Source organism: Panthera uncia, chromosome E3 (assembly GCF_023721935.1).
Source record: "Panthera uncia isolate 11264 chromosome E3, Puncia_PCG_1.0, whole genome shotgun sequence".
NCBI lineage: Eukaryota > Metazoa > Chordata > Mammalia > Carnivora > Felidae > Panthera > Panthera uncia.
This window is the reverse complement of record NC_064815.1, coordinates 6,212,032-6,220,554: the sequence shown is the minus strand read 5'-3', so window position 1 is coordinate 6,220,554 and position 8,523 is coordinate 6,212,032.

Here is an 8,523-nt window from a genome sequence, read left to right as displayed (position 1 = left end):
TGTGATGCTACAATGGCAGAGCTGAGTAGTTGTAATGGAGATCATATGACCCACAAAGTCTAAATGTTTATTGTCTGGCTATTTACAGAAAAAGTTTGCCGCCCCTAGGGCCAGGGATGTATTAGTTTTCTCTGGCTGCCATAACAAAATCACAGACCGAGTGAAAAGCAGAAATGTATTGTCTTACGATTCTGGAAGCTAGAAGTCTGAAGTGTCCGCAGATTGATTTCTTCTGAGGCCTCTCTCCTTGGCTTGTAGATGGCTGTCTTCTCTTTTTATAAGGATGCCAGTCATATTAAAATAGGTCCTATCCTAAGGACCTCATTTTAAATTAATGACCTCTTTAAGGACCCTATCTCCAAATGCAGTCACATTCCGAAGTCCTAGGGGTTGGGACTCCAACATATGAATGGGGGGGGGGGCACAATTCTGCCCACAAGGAGAAGACCATGGGCTCTGACTGGCTGTGGATGGGTGACATGTTCCACTGTGAGGGGAGGGCTGAGAACCAGGAGAGGTGATTTTCAAGTGGAAACCAGAATGTTATCACCAAAATACAGGAGAATGGATGCTTCTGGGTAAAAAAAAAATTGTCCGGTGGGGCACTTGGGTATCTCAGTCGGTTAAGCCTCCTACTTTGGCCCAGGTCATGATCTCATGGCTTGTGGGTTCAAGCCCTGCCTTGGGCTCTGTGTGGGACAACTCAGAGCCTGGAGCCTGCTTCAGGTTCTGTGTCTCCCTATCTCTCTGCCTTCCCCTGCTTGTACTCTGTCTGTCTCTCTATCACTCTCAAAAATAAATAAACATTAAAATTTTTTTTTAATTAAAAAAAATTACCCAGTGATATATTACCATTGCTTTGAATCCTCTAGAAGAGGAAAATGTATGGGTCCGGTGAAAAGAACTCTGAACAAAAAATTCATGTTTGGCTATGGGGTGAACTGACATGCTGTACAGATAATGAACCAAAATAATATGTGAGAGGAAAAAATATATACAACTATCTTCAAATGCAAAACAAAACAGCAAAACTGAAAGCCATAAACCCCAAATCATTTTTTTTTTTTTTTGCCACACAATTTTGAACTATTGTCTATGAAAAGTGTGGCATTAAAGATAAAGAGAAGGGGCGCCTGGGTGGCTCAGTCGGTTAAGCGTATGACTTCAGCTCAGGTTGTGATCTCGCGGTTTGTGGGTTTGAGCCCTGCATCGGGCTCTGTGCTGACAGCTCAGAGCCTGGAGCCTGCTTCAGATTCTGTGTACCTGCTTTCTGCCCCTCCCCAACTCATGCTCTCTCTCTCTCAAAAACAAATAAACCTTAAAAAAAATTTTTTTTTTTAAAAAAGATGAAGAGAAAATGGAAAGTGTACAAGATGAAGTGTTCACAAGTTGCAGATTTATATGAATTACGTGGATCTCTGCCAGGACTCAAAGTTCATGTGATCAAGTTAGCAGCAGTTCTCATAATGGTAGACATGGAGGGGCATACTGCCAAAAAAGAAAAAAAAAAATCAGGCAAAAGGTACAGTTTGCTATGTCTGGGAAAGGAATTCGTGAGCCAAAAAGCCAAAAAGGGAGAAACAAGAATGACTCAGTTCCCAGCCGCTTGTTTTCTTCACAGTCTCTAGGAAGAAAATCATCCAAATAATTAGGAACGAGCCAGCGTAGATATTCTAGAAGTGTGGTCCTCAGAACATCAGGATCAGCATTACCTGGGACTTGTTAGAAATGCAGGTCCTCAGAATGGCCAAATCTGGAACTCTGGGGGTGGGGCCCAGTGATCTGTTTTAATAAACCCTCCAGTGAGACTGAAGCATGCAAAGTGTGAGAGTCACTGAGCTAGAGAATTCAGTCAGAGTCAGAATGAAGTCTTTAAGCCCAGGATCGCTGTATCAGTTAAGGGAAGGTTCATCAGCTGCAAAGAAAAGATAACCTAAATAACAGTGGCTTAAATATGATAGATGTTTATTTTTCTTGTGCATGGAAGTCCAGAAGTAAGAGTTTAGGACTGATAGTGTGGCTTCATGGCCAGTGAGGACCTATCTTCCATATATATATATTTGGCTTCAGTAAAATGTAGGCCTTCATAGTCAAAGTGTCTCATGATTCAAAAATGGCTGCTGGAACCCTGCAAACGTATAAGCTTTTCCCAGCAAGAAGTAGGAAGCAAGGGGGAAAAAGAAACAGGAATCTCCTGGATGAATCAGCCTTCTTTTTTTTTTTTTTAAGTTTATTTATTTATTTCTGATAGAGAGAGAAAGAGAGAGGGAGGGAGAGGGAGAGAGGGAGCACACAAGCTGAGGAGGGGCAGAGAGAGAGAGGGAGACAGAATCTGAAGCAGGCTCCAGGCTCCAAGTTGTCAGGACAGACCTCGATGCGGGGCTGGAACTCATGAACTATGAGATCATGACCTGAGCCAACATCAGATGCTTAACTGACTGAGCCTGGGTGAGAAGGCACCCCAATTAACCCTTCTTTAAGTTTCCCTGGAAATTGCATCCACCAACTTATTCTTATATAATACTAACTCTAGCGGTGAGAGAGGTCAGGAAACACTCCTTCTGCTGGTCACATTGCCACATGAAATAAATTTGAGGTTCTTTGAGTAGAAGAGAAGTAAAAATGGGAAAGCAGCCAGTAGTCTCTTCTATAGTTGCAAATGGACAGCCTCAGGGCTTTATAATCTGGGAAGGGGGAGGTGTGTCCAGGAAAAGTGTTCTTTCCCTTTAAGAAGAGAGTGGCTCACCTCTCGACTTGCCCAGAGGGTTAATAAAGATTTGAATGGAGAGATTTGCAGAAGAAATTTTAGGGGAGAATTACAGACCTGAGGTGGGGTGAACCAGATCAAGAGCACTCCTTCAGGTTGTCAGTTAAAGGATTTTGCCACCTGCAAAGGGTCCGTGTGTTTAGATGGCTTCCTTTTGCAACTCCAAGGAGAACCCTAGCAGTGAGGACTTTAAACATTACCTTCTCATATTGAGGTTTTCTTCTGCAACTGACCTGGCTCTTCAGGAAAGAAGGTCACGGTACAACACCTGCACGCTTCATGGTGGTGGCCTTGGGGAGAATGAAGGGCTTTGCATTAAGGGGAAGAGAAGGGTTTCAGAGCAGACAGACTTCGGAGTGACCATAACGTACCCCATGTACTTGGGGCCAAAGAGTGCCACACATATTTCTCATGGTACATGAGATAATTTCAGGTGACTTCTAGAAATAACATCAATAGCACTTAGAGAACTCAGTTGGATCCACTGACAAGCACAGTCTTTGCCCTTCTACTTTTCCTCCTTTTCTCTGCCTGGTGTATGGGTGTGACAGCTGGAGCTCTAGCAGCCATTTTTGACCATGAGGTGACAGCGAGGAAGGAAGCCATCTACTAAGGATACCAGGGGAGAAAGAAAGCAAAAGCTCGATTTCGTGATGTACCTCTACTTCTAGCCTTGGTCTCTCTATCTGTGGACTTCTTTTGTGTATGGAAAAAATAAATAAACCTTGAATTTGTTTAAGCTTCTTGTATCATTTAGGGATTTGCACGAGTCGCTGAGTGTGGTTCTTAACTGGTAAGAGACATCTTTTGCTATTCAGGAGTGTGATGTGCCTGTAGGCACATTAACTGGGTTGTAATTAATATGAAAAAACTACAGTTTTTTTTTTTATTAGGCGGGAATTAGACTCTAACATTATGCTAGTCAGATCAGCAATAGGCGTTCGTAGTGCGCTCTGAAGACAGCCGCAGGGTGGCGTTACCCTGATAGGAGGTGACACTTGGCGTTGTGGCCAGGATCCTGGTGGCAGCTGCAGGATCAGGGCTCTGTCTGTGATTTGCTAGTTGTTTGAGAGGCCGTGCAAATGCGGGTGAACTGGTAATAACATTCAGGCTGCATTGGAGAGGCTTTCAGGCATAAAATGAGATGATTTCCTTAAGGAGAAGTTGTGCGCGTCAGTGGGAGAAGCAGGCCGCAGAGGCACTTGAGTAGAGACACCTGTACAGCAAACTGGGACTAAAGTGTAATAAAGAACCCATTGTAGGTATCCAACCTGTGGCCCGGTTCCTTCTTCTGCAAAGCAGGGGAGGCGAGCTCAAATTACGTTAGGCGGAGAGGGATAAGTGGACTTAGCTTCTAGCACTTCTTGTCAAGTGCTTCTCATGCATTCTCTACAGAGTGCCTAAGTCTAAAGGCTGTCTGGTTGGGGGGTGGGGGGGTTGACGGGTGACAACGAGTACAAGATTGAGAAACACTGGTGTATCTGGTGTGGTAGCTTACGTTATCGGCCCCAATTCTTCACTCTGGCCCGTTTTTGGCTTGGGGTTCAGCCGTATCATTCGCTCTGGCCAATGGGATGTTGGGGCCTGGGGTGTGAGCAGAGGCTTGCAATGTGGCTGGGCGGCGGGACCTGTCCTCTTGTGTCCTAGTGGCCATGAAACCACTGGCCCTTCAGTTTTGACCCCTGGAGTCAAGCTGAACTGAACCTACAGTCTGAAGCAGAGACATGCGGTCAATTGCGGCTGGGATCAGCCAGAGCACATCCCAACTGCGGGGCCATGAGCGTAAGCCACTGAGATTGGGGGAAGGGAGGGGAGGGGAGGGGAGGGGTTTGCTCTGCAGCGTTATTGTGGCAATGGTTCGCCTGACCACACCCAAGGTTCGCTTAGAGAGGATCCCTGATCTCTCAAATAATGAGTTTCACTTTTTAAATCTGGGGCAAAATGAGAAAGAATTAGCCAAGTTTTTAAAAAAATGTTTATGTATGTATTATTATTTTTAACGTTTATTTTGGAGAGAGAGACAGAGCGCGAGCAGGGGAGGGGCAGAGAGAGTGAGGGGGACACAGAATCCGAGGCAGGCTCCAGGCTCTGAGCTGTCAGCACAGAGCTGATGTCGGGCTGGAACCCATGAACCCCGAGGTCATGATCTGAGCTGAAGTTGGACCCTTAACTGACTGAGCCACCCGGGTGCCTCTATTTGTTTACTATTTTTGAGAGGGAGAGCACACGAGGGAGGAGGGTCAGAGACAGAGAGGGAGAGGGAGAATCACTCAGCGTGGAGCCCAGGGGAGGCGGGGCTCCATCCCACAACCCTGGGATCGTGACCTGAGCTGAAATCAAGACATGGATGTTTCACCAACTGAGCCCCGCAGGTGCCCGTGAATTAGCCAAGTTGTACCTTAAACGGGACAGAATCATCGTCTCTGATGTAGCACATGCCTCCCAGTTATTTCTAGCTCTGCTCTGCATTCCACTGGTGGCTGCCGCTAATGAGATTGAAATGGACTGTAATTTCACCAAAATGTGTGGATGCTTCGTGGCTTTCGCCGGTTTCCTATTTATCTTTGGATGTTTTAACTCCTGCTTTTTGCTGGCATTCCTCTGAAGACGTGATTTAGTTGTGTTTTCATTCCATCCTCTCTGCGATTGGAAGGCTTTCCGGCTGGTGTGGGAATCCACAGGATTTGGGTTAATGGGGTTGCCAGTAATGCTTGTTAAGTCAGACGTGAGTTTTTACTGTAATTAATTAAACATCATTTGTTACGGGCTCCTTCTTTACTTGCTGTGAGCAAGATGTGAAGTGAAAATCAGCTCTTTGCCAGGATTCTTTTTCCTCTGTGTCTTCAAATGTATGTAAATATCTCAAGACTTGGCTCTGTGTAGACAAAACAGTTTGCTTCAGATGTTTTTGATGTCACGTAGACACAACCACATTACAGCATTTTTGAAGAGTCAATTTGAAGAAATTCTTCAAAGGAATCGCTGATGCCTTGGTTTCTAAGAGGAGTTACTATTCATCACAGAATTTTATGGCCTTAAAGCATTTTGTGTGCAGTAGAGAAAAATCGCATTAAAATACGTTATGTTTAAAAATGCAATCAGTGAGTAGTCAAATGAACAAATGTATTTAAACCCTAACCAATAAAACACAAGAGCGTGATATATTGTTTTTGCCTTTCCTTCTAAGCCTGATTATAACATAAAAGAAAATTCGAAATTAAATTCAAAAATCACCATAACCGTAATTTATGACTGGATTGTGTTACGGTCATGAGAGTGGAGTCTGAGAACGATGGCATTTGCATACTGCATTAAAATTTTTTTTTTAATGTTCATTTATTTTTGAGAGAGAGACACACACAGAGAGTGCAAGTGGGGGAGGGCAGAGAGGGAGGGAGACGCAGAATCTGAACCAGGCTCCAGGCTCTGAGCCGTCAGTACAGAGCCCCATGCAGGGCTCAAACCCACGAACCATGAAATCATGACCTGAGCCAAAGTCAGACGCTCAACAGACCGGGCCACCCAGGAGCTCCAGAATCTGCATTTTAACGTGATCCCTAGAGGACTTGTGTTCACATTAAGTGGAAACACCAGAATCTATCTTGGTTGCCAGGACTAAGGCTGGGACAGCAGCCACATCACCGTTAAGGTACCTGCTATGCTCCTGGTCCCCCTAACCCCCATCTTTGAATGTCAGGTTCTCTGAAACAAATGCTAAGCCACATCCCTTGATTGGTGGAGCCCTTAAACAGGGAGGGAGAGAACATACACTTGGCCATCAGTCCTGAAGGTCTGCCACATGGGAGAGGGAATGGCCTCCTGCCTGCAGAAGACTGGGTAGATGACAGCTTGGCGTGAGTGGGCCTGGCTTGGTGTGGAGGGAGCCTTGTCACAACTGCCGCATGGTACTGAGCTGGCCACTGTGGGGCCCAGCTTCTCCAGTAGGGCCTCGCTTCCTGGGGAAGCAGTTGGCAGGGGTCTCTAGGGGCCAAGTCTTTGGCCGAAGATGCCATGAAACAAGACTTACAAAATATCTCATTTATGGAGCACCCATTGTCTACTAAACCCAGGCCCTTCTTACTCCAGAAAGAACTAAGTATCTGCTGTTTTCAGAGCAGTGAGCTAGGCGTTAGGGCTTCAGGGTTCATGGCCAAGGTTGCTCCCCTCCTCCACAAGGACGGTGGTAAAGAGGGAAAATGAAGTGCGGCTGCATCAACAGTGGCCACATGGCTTGGTGCCTTCCTTCCCCCGCCCCCAGAGAACTGGACTTCTTTGTGCGTGTGTCTGGGGGTGAAAGTCCAAGAGGGCTTCCTGGACCCTACCCCCAGGGTTGGTAATGGCTGGGTGTGTGAGCCACTCTGGGGCCACACACCCCCGCAGCCCCTGGAGGAAGAGCCAGGGGCTGCTTTGTCTTCTGGCATCACGACATGGGACAAAAAATAGGAAGTGGGCAAGGGGCCACCATGCACAGGCACAGAAGGGAAAGAGGAAAGATCTAGCTGGTTCCTACCTTTATCCCAATAGCCAGCCAACTAGTAAAATGTGCCCCACCGACTGTCTCAAGCTGCCAATTCCAGTTAGCAAGTCCTCCTCCCACAGGGCTAGTGTGAACAGAAGGGACACAGAATCGTTGGCAAGAGAGTCAAGCGTACCACCATCCTAAGGGTAGAGGCGGACACATTCCCCTTTGGCCAAGCAGAACCCTTGGGGGCAATGCCAAAGAAGTGGAAGACATATTCTGTACCCCGAGAAATGCAGGCTTTTGTTGGCAAGCAGGCAGTGGGCATAGCAGGTGCATGCTTGTGAGAACCCTTGTATGTGTCTTTTCTCGACTCTGCGCTTGGTGATATCATGTTGGGAGCCTGACGTGGGCCACGGTGGGAGTGTTTTCACCCCGGAGATTGGCAAAGGCATCTTGCTCCCAGAAAGCCAGTTGTTAAACATTGACCAGCACCTCTCTGCAAGCAGGTAGGTACAAAACACAAAAGATCCACAGAGTGGAGCTAAAGAGTAATTCATCAGCAAGCCATATGTGATTTTCAAGTGAAGTCCTCTTACAACCTGTGCAGAGCAAGAGAAATTTCTCGAATGGATTTCTAAGCTCTGGCAAATGGTCTTCTGTTTTTTGTGTTTTTTTTTCCCCCAAAATAATTCCAGTGAATCTGGAGTTTGTGGTAAAGGATATCGATGTGGATGATCCATCAGGCATTAAAAGGGATTAGATTGGTACTTAAGGTGTTTGAGCCTGCCTCCAGATCCCCCGGGGGGCTTGTTAAAACTCAGATTGCTAGGGGCACCTGGGTGGCTCAGTTAGTTAAGCGTCTGACTTCGGCTCAGGTCATGAGCTCACGGTTGGCGGGTTCAAGCCCCACATCGGGCTCTGTGCTGTCATCGCAGAGCCCGCTTCAGATCCTCTGTCTCCTTCTCTTCTCTGCCCCTTCCCCACTTGCACTCTCTCTCATTCTCTCAAAAATAAATAAACATTAAAACAACAAAATGCAGACTGCAAATCGTCACCTTTGACGTGTCAGATTCTGTAGCTCTGGCCTGGAGCCTGACAGCTTGCATTTCTAACAGGTCTTCAGGTGATGCTGATGCTGCTGGTCTAGGGACCACACTTCGCACTGACAACGGCTGGATGATGGCGGGGGACCAGTTTCTAAGCATTTCAGTGAGAACGTGAGTGAGGCCACGGTTGGCAGGAGGGGAGTGGTGCGAATGCAAAATGAAGGAGTGAAGGAACTTACGAAGTTATT